Source organism: Eurytemora carolleeae, unplaced genomic scaffold, assembly GCF_000591075.1.
Source record: "Eurytemora carolleeae unplaced genomic scaffold, Eaff_2.0 scaffold700, whole genome shotgun sequence".
Classification (NCBI taxonomy): domain Eukaryota; kingdom Metazoa; phylum Arthropoda; class Copepoda; order Calanoida; family Temoridae; genus Eurytemora; species Eurytemora carolleeae.
Window position 1 is genome coordinate 1 of NW_019396590.1, and position 6399 is coordinate 6399.

Genomic DNA, 6399 nt, shown 5'->3' on the forward strand with positions numbered 1-6399 from the left:
GTCTGTGCACGGTATGTAGCACAGGTCCCTGGACGGCTATGTGCAGTGCGACTTGTGTCTACGCTGCAGCGGTCCGGGATGTACTGACTCATCTGGCTTCCTGTTGGATTCAAGGGACTGTTCACTCATATATCAAACAATCCGGAATACAACAAGAACTTGAATGATAAAATCCGTATCCATACTGAGAACAGTTCCTGCGAGTAACGATCTTTTTAAATGTTTCTCTGCTGCAATAACGAAAAACCTATCTAACTAAACGGACTGCGTAGACGACGGACGTACAATTTCAATCTAAATATTGTCATATTTACAATTTGATTCCCTATAAACATTACATCATATATAAGATTTTTTTCTCTATGAAAATTGTTAAATTTTGATTTTTTGATAATGGGTTACCCACAAAGAATGAGACTTTTAGAGACGACTGTACGGAATTAATATTGTCTGTTTCCTTATATCTATGCTTTTCTTACTTTGCAAAATAATCAAAAAGGCCAAAGCAAGAGTGTCTTCAAGGCAGATGACGCAATTTAACCTTGAAATCGTCATATTTCTGGAATTTTAGGTCGTTTTTAAAATCTCATCTTTTGTGGGTAACCGTGTATTTGATATCAATGACTTTCGGATATGTGCAACAGCGACAAGGAAGGAAAATAAGGGAAATTATCTGTTTTCGTGTACCATTACTTATGTCACAGTGCAGGAGAAGAATTGTATTAATAGTAAAAGCTTTATATTTGCTTTGTAATAAAAACCTGAAGGAAAACACCCCATCCCTATCCTCTGATTGAACAGACAATACTGTGAGGGGGGGGGGAGGGGGAGGGGTTGTAACTTGTAAGATAAAAAAATTATTGAATTGCACATTTACTGCAAGCAAATGACATAAGAAGAAGTAACGTGCATGCGACAACACGGATAAGACTTTTTGACCTCGTAGCACCTCCAGTTTTGATGTTATGCACAAGTATAAGCAACGAATCTTCATATGGTTACATATCAGAAATTCATAATATTTTTGTTCTTGTTATAACCCTACACTTGAAGAATTTTTGATTGAAAACATAAAAGATTTAAATCTTACGTGCATAATAATTTAGCTTGACGTACAGGTGAAAAAAAAACATTACAATTTTCTATTTAATAACTTTCTTAGGGTTTGATTTGTGAGTTAGAATTCAAGTGTTAAAGAAGTATTTGAAGCGGATGGTGACGTGGAAAAGGAAGTAAGGGGGGGGGGGGGTTTGGCAAACCTGAACATAAATCTAAAATATTTGTGAAATGGGTCCATTTGTATAATTTAAGCCTAGTTAGATGTTTTCCAAATGTGAGAAGTGAAGACAAGATCTGTCCAAAGATTTATTCTTGGCAGACATTTTGAATTTAAATATCTAGAGGGAGTAAACATGGAATATTCTGATCATATAATGTTCAAGCAGGAGTTTTACATTGCTTATTTTTTATGTCAAGGTTTAGAATTTATAAAAACGTACTTATTTTTTATATTTCCGTGTCTTGGCTTTCATTGCCCAACTCCTTCACATTTTACTTTATTTTCTGTTCTTCCTTATTTTATCCTATAGGTCTGTAAACCCCAGTCTAGTTGGAAACACTTAATTGTGGAGGAACCATAAACACATTTCTGTTGGAACGATAAACACATTTCTGTTGGAACCATAAACTCATTCCTGATGGAACCATAAACACATTTCTGTTGGAACCATAAACTCATTTCTGTTGGAACCATAAACACATTCCTGTTGGAACCATGAACACATTTCTGTTGGAACCATAAACTCATTCCTGATGGAACCATAAACTCATTCTAGTTGGAACCATAAACTCTTTCCTGTTGGAACCATAAACACATTCTGTTGGAACCATAAACTTATTCTAGTTGGAACCATAAACTCATTTCTGTTGGAACCATAAACACATTTCTGTTGGAATCATAAACTTATTTCTGTTGGAACCATAAACACATTTCTGATGGAACCATAAACTCATTCTGTTGGAACCATAAACTCATTTCTGTTGGAACCATAAACTTATTCTAGTTGGAACCATAAACTCATTCCTGTTGGAACCATAAACACATTTCTGATGGAACCATAAACTCATTTCTGTTGGAACCATAAACACGTATTTCTGTTGGAACCATAAACACATTTCTGTTGGAACCATAAACTTATTCTTGTTGGAACCATAAACTCATTCCTGTTGGAACCATAAACACATTTCTGTTGGAATCATAAACTCATTCCTGTTGGAACCATAAACTCATTTCTGTTGCAACTATAAACTCATTCCTGTTGGAACCATAAACACATTTCTGTTGGAACCATAAACACATTTCTGTTGGAACCATAAACACATTTCTGTTGGAACCACACATTTACTTGTGGAGGAACTATAAATTAACCCATTACTCCAGGAACCATGAACACATTACTGCCAAAACCATAATTCATTTCTTTTGGAACCATAAACGCATTACTATTGGAACCATAAACTCATTTCTGTTGGAACCATAATCACATTTCTGTTGGAACCGATAAACGATAAACGATTTTCGGCTAGAACCATAACCCCATTACTGTTGGATTCATAAACCCATTTTTTTTGGAAAAAACTACCTCATTCCTATTGGGGCGATTTTAGAACAATCATTTTAGAACAATAAACCCATTCCCGTTGGAATCATAAGCAACGACCAGTCGTGTAAGAACCATAAACCGCCGTAAATTGGAATCATTTCCTTATTACTATTGGCACCATACACCTTTCAACCATGGAATCATAAACACATTCCTTTAGGAACCATAGACCCATTGGAACTATGACAAAATAGGACCCTCGAGGCTTTGATACAAAGTTATTACCCAATACTACAATAAAAACTATTTTCAGATTATGGAGGTGGAAGAATGTATATTGATTGATTGATTAAAGCCTGAAATGTATATTTTACCAATCCTTCTCATCTGTTCTGCACCTACGGTACATAATGTATAAACTAAAATACAGGGTAGTAAAGTTGAGAGTGTTTTTACGTTCCTGCGAAAAAAAATCAACATTTGAAAGTTATTACTAACTTAAATGATAAGTAATATATAAAATGAAGATGAACACTTCCAGGTCCTAATCTAGAAAATAAAATTAAACAAATTTTTTACTTATTTTCAAAACAAACAATATTATATATCATGTTTTTTGGGGTCTATTTTCAGTTGGTTCCATCTTTTACCACATTTTTTACAGCTTTTTGATGGAACGCCTCTTTTCCCGGATTCAGTATGATTTGTTCTTTATCTCAGCAAAAAATGTTTCCTCTTATGTCCGTAAAAGTAAAAAGGTTTGAGTAACAGCTACCGGAAAACATATATGGTGTAAAAACATCTGCAGTGTATACTGTATACTGCACTGTACACTGGTGTACAAGTACTGTATACTGCACTGTACACTGGTGTACAAGTACTGTATACTGCACTGTACACTGGTGTACAAGTACTGTTTACTGCACTGTACACTGGTGTACAAGTACTGTATACAGCACTGTACACTGGTGTACAAGAACTGTATACAGCACTGTACACTGGTGTACAAGTACAGTATTCTGCACTGTACACTGGTGTACAAGTACTCTATACTGCACTGTACACTGGTGTACATGTACTGTATACTGCACTGTACACTGGTGTACAAGTACAGTATACTGCACTGTACACTGGTGTACAAGTACTGTTTACTGTACTGTACACTGGTGTGCAAGTACTGTATACTACATTGTGCACTTGTGCACAAGTACTGTATACTGCTCTGTACACTGGTGCACAAGTACTGTATACTGCACTGTACACTGGTGTACAGGTACTGTGTACTGCACTGTACACTGGTGTACAAGTACTGTATACTGCACTTTACACTCGTGTACAAGTACTGTGTAAAGTGTACGCTGATATACTTATTCTTGTACGTGTCTTTCTTTTACCTAAAATTAAACAATCAATTTTTTGTAAGTTTAATTTTTTTATAGAAAGTTTAAGGAATTTTTTTTTTTAATCTGTTATTATATATGACTAATAGTTTCCTTAACTGTTCTTAAAACTTCTCACTTCTCGCTGTGCAAAAATATTAATAAAATCTTTTACAAAAGATCATTTTTATCTTTATTTTGGCACTGAAAACTTTTTATAAAAAATGTTTTTTTTTTTTCAATTTCAACTGTTTTAATTCATTTATGAAAACTTTTCTTTTTTGTGTTTTTAATTTTTCTCCTTTGTTTGAATTGGTAAATACTACGAAGGATCAGTGATCATTATGTTTCAGCAAGAAAGGCAATCTGGATTCCAAATCGTAAATTTCCATTAATTTATCTTTGGTTCTCAATTTAAAGTTCTAGAAAAGAATAATCATTAATTACAGGGTTACCAAAAAAGAAAAAACTTTAAGTACGACTTAAATAGTATTCATTTTGACGAATTTAATTAAATTTAAATTCGATCTTTGGTCGTAAATGCAGTAAATGTAAGTAAAAAGACTAAACAGGTTCTGAACACTGATGCTTCGTGGATAACCCTGTATTTAAAGGGACCGTTAACTTCTAAACTAGCCAAACAAGAGATAAATCAATAAACCCTTAGTGAAATTATTCTGTTCATAATCTTTGGATTGTTTTTAATCTAAAGAAAAGTGGGGAAAATTTAAAAGAAAATAATTAAATTGTTTAACATCTTCTTAGATTTTGGGAAATACTGAAAGGCATAAGCAAGATTTTCTGCCTGCTCCATATACAGGTAAACTTTGTACGCAAATTAAAACGCTATTTAAAAGTTATTTGTAAGTTTTTACAAAAAATATTTCCTTAAGATACGCTAAAAAAATTTTCTAACTGTAAACATAAGAACCCGAGCGAAGTGAAAGTTAAACTTTTTTATTTTAATTTTCTACAGCAGCAATTTTTACATTTGCACTCTGTCAATATTTAAAATTAAGATTAATAATATAAAACTTGATAATATTGATTAAAATAATAAATTACGAGATACTAGATAAATGTAGTTGAACCAGGTTTAACATACATTATTAGTTCAGAAATCTTATTGCTAAAAGAAAATTTGTTAAGTGTCCTGAACTCTGTTGTTCAAACTTCATAAACGCATTTTTCAAATTTTAATCACATTCTAATATTTTAAACTGTGTTATAGGACACAACATATTTTACCAGAAATTCTTTTGTAAATCTACTTTTATTTTGTATTCTCTACTCGTATATTTAGGATCCCACCTGAAAGTTTCTACAGTAGCAGGAATGCTGACGAACCTACCTTGTAATATAACTCCTAGTATACAAGATGACAGAGTACTCCTAGTACTCTGGTATAAGGTAACCTACATTGATATTTAACTCCTAGTATACAAGATGACAGAGTACTTCTAGTACTCTGGTATAAGGTAACCTACCCTGTAATATAACTCCTGTTGTACAAGATAACAGAGTACTATGATTTAAGATAAACAGTTGATTTCACATGTTAAAAGTGACTGAAGGATCAAAATCAGAAGTTTCAGAGCAATTTCTTCAATCATATCTATATCCGATACTGAAGAAAAATATATGCTTTAGATTTGCTCAGAAATTAACATTTTTTATTAATTACATTCCTCATTATTTATTTCATTTAATCAAATAAAAACTTTTGTTTGGAATTATTTTGGCTTATTTTTACTCAATACATATTAGAAAGTCAAGCTTTTATTTGATGTTTAAGGTGTTCCACCTGTATATATATATATATATAAACATATTCTCAATATGATCATGCTCAATATATTATAATAGATAACCAATACTTGTCATCTTGAATATATTCATATATACATATATTCCCTCATTTCCCTATCTTGTGTAGATATGACAATAAACAGATATCATCAAACCGTATGAATAGAATACTGTAGACAGGAAAGGAACAGTTACACTGTATCTATATTGTATATTTAATACCATATATGTAGACTTTTTGCAAATCTGGGGATTGTAAACCATTAAGGAACTGTATTTTAACCCTATCCCTGCTGGGGTACTTGAAAACCAGGATACGCTGTGGGGGGGGGGTCAATTTGACCCCCCCCCTCTAAATCCCATGTTTTATGTCCAAATATGACAAATGATACATCATTATAAAGCTCTTGGGCTCTAATTTTAGAATCTGCTAAAAAAATTGCAAATTTGCGAAAATTGAATTTTTTATCGCAAAATCCAGTTTTATAGTAAAAATGTTTGCAAAAAAAAATTTGTCCAAAAAATGACAAATTATACATTTTTGAAAAGCCCTTGACCATGCCATTTCAAATATGCAAAAATTTTTGCAAAATTTTAAATAACCTGAT

At 32.5% G+C, this 6399-nt stretch overlaps 1 long non-coding RNA gene across 1 annotated transcript; it reads left to right on the forward strand.

Annotated features, from left to right (window-relative positions):
- Positions 1-2101: 2101 nt before the first annotated feature.
- LOC111705998 (uncharacterized) lies at positions 2102-5387 on the forward strand. The gene is made up of 3 exons (XR_002766119.1): positions 2102-3006; positions 4748-4802; positions 5286-5387. It is a non-coding gene; the product is annotated as an uncharacterized LOC111705998 (long non-coding RNA).
- The last annotated feature ends 1012 nt before the right edge of the window (positions 5388-6399 follow it).